Source organism: Triticum urartu, chromosome 3A, assembly GCF_056163025.1.
Source record: "Triticum urartu cultivar PI428250 chromosome 3A, HENAU_Tu73, whole genome shotgun sequence".
Classification (NCBI taxonomy): Eukaryota; Viridiplantae; Streptophyta; class Magnoliopsida; order Poales; family Poaceae; genus Triticum; species Triticum urartu.
In genome coordinates, this window is record NC_141875.1 from 481,343,048 (window position 1) to 481,355,278 (window position 12,231).

General features: G+C 44.4%; 1 pseudogene; it reads right to left on the minus strand.

The window, feature by feature from the left end:
- Positions 1 to 9,201: 9,201 nt before the first annotated feature.
- On the minus strand, positions 9,202 to 10,002 carry LOC147980198 (uncharacterized; annotated as a pseudogene).
- Between the last annotated feature and the right edge of the window lie 2,229 nt (positions 10,003 to 12,231).

The window sequence follows — 12,231 nt, forward strand, 5'->3', positions numbered from 1 at the left end:
AGTCAATCCAAATGACATAACCGTATACTCATATAGCCCGTACCTTGTGGTGAAGGCTGTCTTAGGTATATCCTATTCTCGAATCTTCAGCTGGTGGTATCCTGATCACAGATCGATCTTGGAGAATACTTTAGTTCCTTGCAGCTGTTCAAATAAATCATTGATCATCGGCAGTGGGTACTTGTTCTTGATCGTCACTTTGTTCAATGCACGATAATCAACAACCATTCTCAACGATCCATCCGTCTTTTCAACCAAGAGCACTGGGGCTCCCCATGGTGTCGAGCTTCGTCGAATGTAACCTTTCTCCAATAACTCCTTAATCCGCTTCTTAATCTCCTCCAAATCATTTGCCGGCATCCAGTATGGTCGCTTTGATATTGGTCCGGTGCCTGGCAATAACTCTATCAAAAACTCAATGTCTCGATCTGGCGGCATTCCTGGTAGCTCCTCTGGAATACATCTGGGTAATCCTTCACTACAAGTACTTCTTCTTGAACAACTCCCAAGAGAGAATTTACTTGGGTCCTCTTCGGTGCATGCCTGGATACGTACCTGATCCTTTTTTCCTCCGGGGTGGTGAGTAAAATCGACTTACTGGCCCAATCGATGTTTCCCCCATACATCGATAGCCAATCCATTCCTAGTATCACATCCAATCCTTGTGACTCAAAAATTATCAGGTCTGAGGGGAAAACATGGCTTCCAATGGTCAATGGCATCTGAAAACTTCCTTTACTTGCCATATACTCCGCTCCTGGTGAGCTTACTAACATAGGTGTCCTAAGTACTTTAGTGGGCAAATTATATTTATCCACGAATCCCCTTGAAATGTATGAATGCGATGCACCAGTATCAAAGAGAACAATTGCAGTAAATGACTTAATCAAAAACTTACCGACAACTGCATCAGACTGCTCTTCAACCTCGACCATGTTCACGTGGTTCACTTGTCCCCTGTTGAAAGGGTTGGGCTTCTTCCCAGAGCTTCCATTGCCATTCTCATTCTTCACTTCAGGGCACTCAATGGCATAGTGTCCAGTCTTCCCGCACTTGAAACAAGTAATGTGACTTAGGTCCTTCTTTTTTGCGGGTCTTTGGTGACTTAGGTCCTTCTTGGCGGGTGTGGATGGATTAGAGCGGTTCGGATTGCTGCCTGCTCCATTCTCATTCCCATTCTTGGGGCCACTGTGGTTATGCGAACTTCCTCCATTGTGGGTATGGCCTCCATGGTTATGGGTAAATCCTCCCGAGTTCGGGGTGAAATGGGGCTTCTGCTGAGCTCTAGAATTGTACTCCCCTTGTCCATACTTCCTTTTGTGGCTCTCTATCTGCTGCTGCTTCTCTTCAATCATAAGAGCCTTGTCTACCAGCTCCCGGTAGTTGTTAAATGTTGCCACCATAAACTGCATGCTCATCTCATCATTTAGCCCTTCCATAAACTTCTCCTGCTTCGCGGCATCTGTGGCCACATCATCTGGGGCATAGCGAGATATCTTACTAAACTCATCTACATACTGAGCCACAGTACGATTTCCCTGGCGCAAGTTGCGAAACTCACGCTTCTTCATGCTCGCAGCTCCAGTTGAGACATGGGCTATGCGAAAAGGTTGCTGAAACCGATCCCAAGTGACATTGGCTATAGGGAAAGTGGTCATGTAATTATCCCACCATGCGGCTGCAGGTCCATCCAATTGATGTACAGCAAACCCTTCTCAGCATCTGTGCAACCTGCGGTGGTCAACTCCCTTCCAATCTGCGCAGCCAGTCATCAGCAACTATTGGCTCGGTGCTACTAGAAAACACCGGCGGCTGCAACCTCAGAAAGCGAGCTAAGTTGTCCACTTGGGGTGGTGGTGGAGGGTTGTTGTTGTTGCCTTGGTTCTGGACTAATATCTGCATCAAGGCATTCTGCTACTGGATCAACTGAGTGATCTCCGATGGGAAGACAAATCCGGTATCACGTCTCGGGGGCATCAGATGGGTTTAGAGGGGAGAGATTAGAATAGAATAAGGTCTAGTGAGAAAGCACTACCCATATGCACATGAGACAAACACAATCATATCACACCAAATCAATTCAAGCAAGGGCATACAATCGGTCTAGAACTATCGTGACAAAAGTGCTCGGCTACTACTATATACATGGGGAAATACTACTAATCATATGGTGGTCATCTAGAAATTTTGATCGGTGGAAGATTCCATGATATCCGCTCCAGCTTCATCTTCATAATCATCATCACTACCATCAGGGTCGAAGTCGGTGTCGTCGATGATGATGTAGTCTTCAGAACGAATTTCCTAAGGTTCGTCGTATTCTCCTCCTGGCACGGGGTCTCCAATAAAAACTCCTAGCTTCCTTGTCAGGTCGTCATTCTTCTCCCCGAGTATCGTCATTTCCTCCTCATATCCATCGCGTGTAGACTTGAGTTCCTCTTCTAGCTCTTTGATCCTGGTCATTGCCTTCTTCAGATCTATCATGCCTGCACACATCTGATTCTCCTGCCGACGAATGTGCCGGTTTAGCTCCTGGATGAAAGCTGCAATGGACCTGTCCCTCCTGGTGCTGACTATCTCCCATTGCTCATCTCGATGCCCACATATTTGGTAGATAGTATCCTTGAGATCCTTGTGATAAACTTCGCCAATGCGTCCCATGGCGATGTGGGTTGCCATGCTCTTTCCTAGACTCCAGGTTGGTGCATCAAAGGAAAACTCTATGGGTTCAGTGAGTGGCGTGAATGTCCTTCCTGGAACTTGAAATCGAATCATCCAGTGCTCCTCTTCTGGTAAAGTGGCGGTGTAGGTCCCGGTGAAGCTTGGTATTCCGATGTTTAGGTACTTAATGATTTCCTTCAAGTGTCGTCCAAAGGATGTGTCTTCATTTGGTGGTCGTGTAATAGAGGAGTCAGAAAATGGAGAGGAGTCAGAAATGAGTAGATAAGAGGGACCTATGGCTCATCTTAGTGGCCGTGTCCTACATTCAGCGTGTGTTCTGATACCATCTTGTAGCGATCCGACCTCAGATGGTCAAATCTTTGTGTTCAGTGTCATTCCTGGATCAGTAATGCTGACACACACAGTACTCAAAGGATTTATAACAGAGTAGCAATCACACACTTATTACATCGAATGTCTCAAAATAGAACTTATTACAATAAATATGGCTTAAGGCCATCTAGATAAGATAACAGCGGAAGGCTTGGAAGATAAAGTGAGTCCATCAACTCCAACGGCAAAGCTGAGTGCATGGAAAATGACCTAGCGCACCTTACTCCTCGTCTGAAAAGTCTGCAACATGATATGTCTGCAATAAAACTGGGTAGTAAAGAGGTATGATCAAAGTGTTACTTGACTTGCTGATGATCCGCAAAACCTAGAGACTCGTAGTAGCATGCTTCACACTCCGGGTACTCTATCGCAAACAAACAAGCATACAATAAGCACTCAACTATAAGCACGGGTAAAACTCAAATAAGAGATCTAACCAGAGAGTTCAACTTAAGAACTCCGGTTTGCAAAAATAATCAAACCAAACGAACCAACGAAACTCAAACTGCGAAAGAAACAAGATCCGATTACTAATCTGAACTAAAGTCAAATTTTACTGTTTCAAAATCTTGTTCAAGTTGGTTAAACAGAAAGAGGGCTTCGAGACAAAGATCTAGAAGTTTGAATCGCCTGATTCCGACTAACAAGCGAAAAGATAAAGTAAAAACAAAAATAGGATCAGAAATCGCGATCGAAAATAATCGTGAAAAACCCGAGAAAAATAAAAACTGACGAACAAGCTAACGAATGAACGTTCGCTGTCTGTGACTAACGGGCGAAAACCGTTCGTTAAAACGAACGTACGGACGAACGTTCACTATTTAACTGAACCGGAAAAAACCGATCTAATAGAAAAAAACGAGATCTAGGGTTTCGAGAAAAAAACCGATCCGTTTTCTCGCGAAAACCGACGGCTACCTCCGGCGGGTCGGCGAGGCGGCGGCGGGAGGCGAAGCGGCGGCGGCGGACACTGGCGGCGGTGGCGGGAGACGGTCTAGGGTTTGGGGCGACGTGGGCTATGGCGGCTCGGCTCCTCGGGCTTTAAAGGCCGGCCGGGCGGAGTCCCAGTCGGTTACGACCCGGAGTTGGTTTCCCTTTTTTTTTTAAAATTCTGACGTGCTAAAAAAGAAAGAAAAGAAATACTAAACGGACTCCAAAAATCCCGAAATAAATTTTCCCCATCCTCTAAAAATATGCCGGACAAGGTGAACATTTATTTGGGCCTAAAATGCAATTTTGAAAAACGCATATTTTTTCCTAATTCAAATAAAATAGCAATAAAACTCTGAATAAAATCTTATTTGATTTTAATATTAAAACTCCAATATTTCTTTATTTTGGGAAAGTCATTTTATCCCCTCTCTTTATTTTTATAAAATAAATATTTGAAGAGAAAATAATTAAAATCCAACGATCCTCTTTTCAAAATCTGAGAAAACTCAATTATGAAAATAACAAAATCCCCAACTCTCTCCGTGGGTCCTTGAGTTACGTAGAATTTCTAGGATCAAACCAAAATGCAATAAAATATGATATGCAATGATGATCTAATGCATAACATTCCAAATTGAATTTGGGATGTTACAAACCTACCCCCCTTAAGATGAATCTCGCCCTCGAGATTCGGGTTGGCTAGAAAATAGGTGAGGGTGATCCTTCCGTAGGTCTTCCTCCCGTTCCTAGGTTGCTTCATCCTCGGTATGGTGGCTCCACTGAACCTTACAGAATTTGATAACCTTGTTGCGTGTGACTCGGCTGGCAAAATCAAGAATCTTGACTGGTCTCTCCTCGTAGGTCAAGTCGCTATCCAACTAAATTGCTTCCAGTGGCACTGTATCTCTCAGAGGGATATCAGCCATCTATGTGTGGCACTTCTTCAACTGAGAAACGTGGAACACATCGTGAACTCCTGACAATCCTTCGGGCAATTCTAACTTATAAGCAACTTCTCCCATACGTTCCAAAACACGGTATGGTCCCACAAAACGTGGCGCTAACCTTCCCTTAACTCCAAAACGATTCACTCCTCGAAGTGGTGATACTCGAAGATACACTCTGGCTCCGACTTCGTAAACTGTCTCCTTGCGTTTAGAATCCGCATAACTCTTCTGCCTGGACTGGGCTACCTTGAGTCTATCACGAATCAGCTTAACCTTCTCTTCAGACTCTTTAATCAAATCTGGTCCAAATAACTGACGGTCTCCAACTTCGTCCCATAGTGATGGTGTCCTGCACCTCCTTCCGTACAATGCTTCAAAAGGGGCCATCTTCAAACTGGCTTGACAGCTGTTGTTGTAAGAGAACTCTGCGTAAGGCAAATTTTCGTCCCAACTAGATCCATAGTCTAGCGCACAAGCTCTCAACATGTCCTCGAAAATCTGATTGACTCTCTCAGTCTGTCCATCTGTGTGCGGGTGAAAAGCTGTACTGAACTCTAGCCTGGTTCCCAAAGTTTCATGCAACTGATTCCAAAACTTTGAGGTAAACTGGGTTCCTCTATCTGATACAATGGTCCTTGGAACTCCATGCAGACATATGATCTTGGTCATGTATATCTTTGCCAACTTAGCACTGGTGTAAGTGGTCTTCACTGGGATGAAATGAGCTACCTTCGTCAAATGATCAACTACAACCCATATCGAGTCATAGCCTGAACGAGTCCTGGGTAATCCCGTGATAAAGTCCATGCCTAGTTTATCCCACTTCCATTAGGGTATCGGCAATGGCTGTAACAATCCCGCTGGCTTCTGATGTTCTGCCTTCACTCTCTGACATACATCACAAACTGCTACATACTCCACAATATCCTTCTTCATTCTGGTCCACCAGAAACTATCCTTCAAATCCAGATACATCTTGGTATTTCCTGGGTGAATCGAATACGGCGAATCGTGGGCCTCTTGCAGAATCAACTTCCTGATCTCCGGATCATTAGGCACATAAATGCGATCCTCAAACCATAGGGTATCGTGCTCATCCTCACGAAATCCCTTAGCTTTTCCTTTGCTCATTCTTTCCTTTATCTCAACAATCTCCTTGTTCGTCTTCTGGGCTTCCCTGATCTTATTCATCAAGGTAGACTGAATCTCCAATGCTGCTACATAACCTCTCGGAACTATTTCCAAACATAGCTCACTTAGATCCTCCGCTAACTCCTTGGGTAACTCTCCGGTCATGAGTGTATTGACATGGCTCTTGCGGCTCAACGCATCGGCTACTATGTTAGCCTTTCCTGGATGATAATGCAACTTCATATCATAATCCTTAATGAGCTCCAACCATCTCCTCTGTCTGAGATACAACTCCTTCTGTGTGAAGATATACTTCAAACTCTTGTGATCCGTGTACACCTCACAATGGTTCCCGATGAGAAAATGTCTCCACGTCTTCAACGCATGCACAACGGCTGCTAACTCCAAATCATGGGTAGCATAATTCAACTCATGGGGTTTAAGCTGTCGTGAGGCATATGATACAACTCTTCCCTCCTACATAAGCACTGCTCCAAGTCCTCGACGAGAAGCGTCGCAATACACCTGGTAATCCTTGCATTGATCTGGAAGAGTCAACACTGGAGCTATAACCAAACGTTACTTCAACTCCTGAAAATTGGCCTCACATTCCTCAGTCCATTTGAACTTGGTGTCCTTCTTCAACAACTTCGTCATGGGCTTTGCAATCTTAGAGAAATTCTCAATGAACCTCCGGTAGTATCCTGCGAGTCCAAGAAAACTCCGGATCTCTCCAACTGACGTGGGTGCTTCCCAAATTGTCACAGTGACAACCTTGGTAGGGTCTACTGCTATTCCTTCTCCGGATATAACATGTCCAAGGAATCCAACTTCCTTCAACCAAAACTCACACTTGCTGAACTTGGCATATAACTGGTGTTCTCAGAGCTTCCCAAGTACCAAACGCAAATGCTCCTTATGTTCCTCTTCATTCTTCGAGTAGACTAGAATATCATCAATGAATACCACGACAAAGTTATCCAAAAACTCCATAAACACCTTGTTCATCATGTTCATGAAATAGGCAGGTGCGTGAGTCAGGCCAAATGACATAACGGTATATTCATACTGCCCGTACCTTGTGGTAAAAGCTGCCTTAGGTATATCCTGCTCTCGAATCTTCAGCTGCTGGTACCCTGACCGCAGATCGATCTTGGAAAACACCTTAGCTCCTTGCAGTTGGTCAAACAAATCATTTATCATTGACAGTGGGTACTTGTTCTTGATCGTCACCTCATTCAATCCATGATAGTCAACAACCATCCTCAGTGATCCATCCTTCTTCTCCACTAGAAGCACTGGTGATCCCCAAGGTGACGAGCTTGGGCGAATATATCCTTTATCTAGTAACTACTTAATCTGCTTCTTAATTTCCTCTAAATCCTTTGCGGGCATCCGGTACGGTCTCTTAGATATTGGCCCTGTGCCTGGCAACAGTTCGATCAAAAACTCAATGTCTCTATCTGGTGGCATGCCCGGCAACTCTTCTAGAAATACATCCGGGAAATCCTTCACCACTGGTACTTCCTCCTGTACAACTCCTGATAAGGAATTCACTTGAGTCCTATTCGGCACATGCCGGGATACATACTTGATCCTTCTTCCTTCTAGGGTGGTAAGCAAAATTGACTTACTGGTGCAGTCAATGTTCCCTTCATACTTCGATAACCAATCCATGCCTAATATTACATCCAGTCCTTGTGACTCCAATACAATTAGGTCTGAAGGAAACAAGTAGTTACCAATCCATAATGGTAACCAATCACACCAAAGGTTAGCCATATACTCTGCTCCTGGCGAGGTTACTAACATGTGTGTCCTAAGGGTTTGGGTTGGCAGTTTAAACTTATTCACAAATCCCCTTGATATGTATGAATGCGATGCACCAGTATCAAAAAGAACGATTGCAGTAAATGACTTAATCATAAACTTACCTATTACTGCATCGGGTTGCGCTTAAATCTCCTCCACGCTAACGTGGTTCACTTGTCCCTTGTTGAAAGGGTTGGGCTTCTTCCCAGAGCTTCCATTGCCATTTCCATTGTTTGCTTCAGAACATTCTGTGGCATAATGTCCATTCTTCCCGCACTTGAAATAAGTAATGTGACTTAGATCCTTCTTGGCGGGCGTTGCGGGGTTGGTATGGTTCTGGCAATTGCTTCCTCCATTACCATTTGCATTCCTGGGGCCACTATGGTTGTGCGCAATCCCTCCATTGTGGTTGTGACCTCCATGGTTATGTTCAAGGGGTCCTCCCGAGTTTGGGGGTAAAACGGGGTTTCTGCTGAGCTCCAGAATTATACTTCCCGTGTCCATACTTCCTCTTACAGTTGTCAATCTGCTGCTGCTTCCCTTCAATCATGAGAGCTCTATCTACCAACTGTTGGTAGTTATTAAAAGTTGCTACCATCAACTGCATGCTCAACTCATCATTCAGTCCTTCCAGAAACTTCTCCTGTTTAGCTGCATCCGTAGCAACGTCATCGGAGGCATAACGTGCTAGCTTGCTAAAGTCATCCACATAATGGCCAACGGTGCGTCCTCCTTGGCGTAAGTTGCGAAACTCACGCTTCATGGCCATAGCTCCTGCTGATACATGGGCTGTGCAAAAGGCGTGCTGAAACTAGTCCCACGTAATAGTGTCGATGGGATAGGTGACAGAGTAATTCTCCCACCATGCTGCTGCGGGTCCATCAAGCTGATGTGAGGCAAAACACACTCTTTCCGCATCTGTGCATCCTGCAGTGGTCAACTCCCTTCCGATCTTGCGGAGCCAATCATCTGCAACTATCAACTCGGTGCTACTAGAGAACACTGGCGGAGTCAGCCTTAGAAATCGGGCTAAGTGATCAATAGGTGGTGGTGGCGGGTTGTTGTTATTGTTGTTGTTCCCTTGATTCTGATTCTGGACTAGTATCTGCATCAAAGCATTCTACTGCTGGATCAACTGGGTGAGCTCTGGTGGGAAAGCAAATCCATTGTCACGTCTCAGAGGCATCTGATGGGTTTAGAAAAGATGAGAAAACAGAGTAGAATGGGGTCTAGGGGGAAAACACTACCCATATGCACATGAGACAAACACAATCATATCACTTCAATCAATTCAAATAAGGGCATACAATCGGTCTAACTATCGTTACAAAAGTGCTCGGACTATACTATATACATGGGGGAATACTACTACTATTATGGTGGTCGACAAGAAAAATTGATTGGTGGAAGACTCCATAATATCTACTCCAGCTTCATCAACAAAGTCATCATCACTATCGTCAGGGTTCGAGTCAGTGTCGTCGATGATGATGTAGTTCTCCGGGCAAGTGGAATCGTCATCTTCTCCTCCTGGCGCGGGGTCTCCCATGAACACGCCTAGCTTCCTTGTTAGATCGTCATTCTTCTCCAATAGTATGAAAATTTCCTCCTCATAATCTTCGCGAGTAGCCTTGAGTTCCTCTTCAAGCTTTGTGATCCTTGTCATTGCCTTCTTCAGATCTATCATGCCTGCGCACATCTAGTTCTCCTGGCGACGAATGTGCTGGTTTAACTCTTGGATGAAAGCGGCAATTGATCTATCCTTCCTGGTGCTGATCATCTCCCATTGATCATCTCGGCGCCCACAAATCTGATAGATAGTATCCTTAAGATCCTCGTGGTAAACTTCTCCAATGCGTCCCATGGTGATGTGGGCTGCCATGCTCTTGCCTAGACTCCAGGTGGGCGCGTCAAAGGAAAACTCTATGGGCTCGGTGACCGGCATGAACATCCTTCCTGGGATTTGAACTTGGATCATCAAGTGCTCCTCTTCTGGTAAAGTGGCGTTGTAGGTCCCAGTGAAGCTTGGTATTCCAATGTTCAGGTACTTAGTGACTTCCTTCAAGTGTCGTCCAAAGGGTGTGTCTTCATCCGGTTGTGAAAACTTGTTTCTCGCATCCGCCATCCTAGAGAGTAGAAAATGGAGAGGAGTTAGAAATGATAAGAGAGTAGTGATCTAGGGTTTTAGCTTAGTGGTCATGTCCTACAGTCAGCGTGTGCTCTGATACCATCTTGTAGCGACCAGACCTCAAACAGTCTGATCTATGTGCATCAGTGTCATCCCTGGATCGGTAATGCTGACACACATAGTACTTGAGGATTTATAACAGAGTAGCAATCACACACTTATTACATTGAATGTCTCAAAAGAGAACTTAAATCAATAAATATGGCTTAAGGTCATCTAATATGATAACAACGGAAGGCTTAGAAGATAAAGTGAGTCCATCAACTCCAACGACATCACTGAGTGAAAGACAACGACCTATGGCTCCTTACTTGTCGTCTGAAAAGTCTACAACATGAACGTTGCAGCCTGAAACGGGTCAGCACATGGAATATGCTGGCTAAGTAACACAAGAGTAATGAACAGAATAAATGCTATCACTACATGCATATTTGGCTGGTGGAGGTTGTATGGTTAAATAGTTTTGCGAAAAGCCATTTTTTCCCTACAACAAAGGAATAAATTTTATTTAACTATCATGGTAGTTGTTAAACATTGAGATGGTTCCTCCACTCAATCCCAATTAAACATCATCATTAAACCCAATCAAGTTAAATTAAGAGTGATGAGATCAATCATGATAATCCAAGAACCAGATACTCAAGATGTCCATAACCGAGAACACGGCTAACCATGATTAGTTTATACACTCTGCAGAGGTTTGCGCACTTTTCCCCACAAGACTTGAATACATCCATGGTCGGAGATCCGATACATAGTCTTTCTGAAGCATTAACTCTCTACTTTGGGTAGACTATACCACCTACAACCCACTACATCTGCTAGTCTACCTCTTCAAGAGCTTCATGCGACTTACTCAACTATGCTAGAGCCCATAATAGCTTGTGGTTGCACACGGAAGTTTCTAGCATGAAAAATCTTATGATCCCTTTGAGCCTGGGTGGCGGGCCGTAGGATGATCACACGGGTCCTCCGGGATATCCTAGGACAACACTGGGTACTCCAGGTGTCCACAAGCAATCCAACCAGATGTGTATTCAAGTTGCCACCTTAAGTTGAACCATTAATTAACAAGCTCACATCTGTCATGAATACTCTCAAACCCAATCCACGTCTACAAGCATAGCATAGCAATATAAGCAACATAGAAGTAACCCCCAGGGTTTGAAAATAAACAGGTGCATAGGTACTACCTCAACTAATTCCCAAAACCCACAATTTAAACAGATCCTAATCATGCAAGTGTTTGAGGATTGATCTAATGCAGTAAAACTGGGTAGTAAAGAGGTATGATCAAAGTGTTACTTGCCTTGCTGATGATCCGCAAAACCTAGAGACTCGTAGTAGCACGCTTCACACTCCGGGTACTCTATCGCAAACAAACAAGCATACAATAAGCACTCAACTAGAAGCACAGGTAAAACTCAAATAAGAGATCTGACCAGAGAGTTCAACTTAAGAACTCCGGTTTGCAAAAAGAATCAAACCAAACGAAGCAACGAAACTCAAACTTCGAAAGAAACAAGATCCGATTACTAATATGAACTAAAGTCAAATTTTACTATTTAAAAATCTTGTTTAAGTTGGTTAAACAGAAAGAGGGCTTCGAGACGAAGATCTAGGCGCTTGAATCGCCTGATTCCGACTAACAAGGGAAAAGATAAACTAAAATGAAAATCGGATCAGAAATCGCGATCGAAAATAATTGCGAAAAACCTGAGAAAAAGAAAAACCGACGAATAGGCTAACGAACGAACATTCGCTGTCTGTGACTAACATGCGAAATCCATTCATTAAAACGAACGTACGGACGAACGTTCGCTATTTAACCGAACCGGAAAAAACCGATCTAATAGAAAAAAACGAGATCTAGGGTTTCGAGAAAAAAACCGATCGGTTTTCTCACGAAAACCGGCGGCTACCTCCGGCGGGTCGGCGAGGCGGCGGCGGCAGGAGGCGAAGCGGCGGCTCGCGGCGGGAGATGTGCTAGGGTTTGGGGCGACGTGGGCTGTGGCGGCTCGGCTCCTCGGGCTCTAAAGGCCGGCCGGGCGGAGTCCCAGTCGGTTACTGCCCGAAGTCGGTTTCCCCCTTTTTAAAAAAAAAAATTCCAACGTGCAGAAAAAGAAAGAAAAGAAATACTAAACGGACTCCAAAAATCCTGAAATA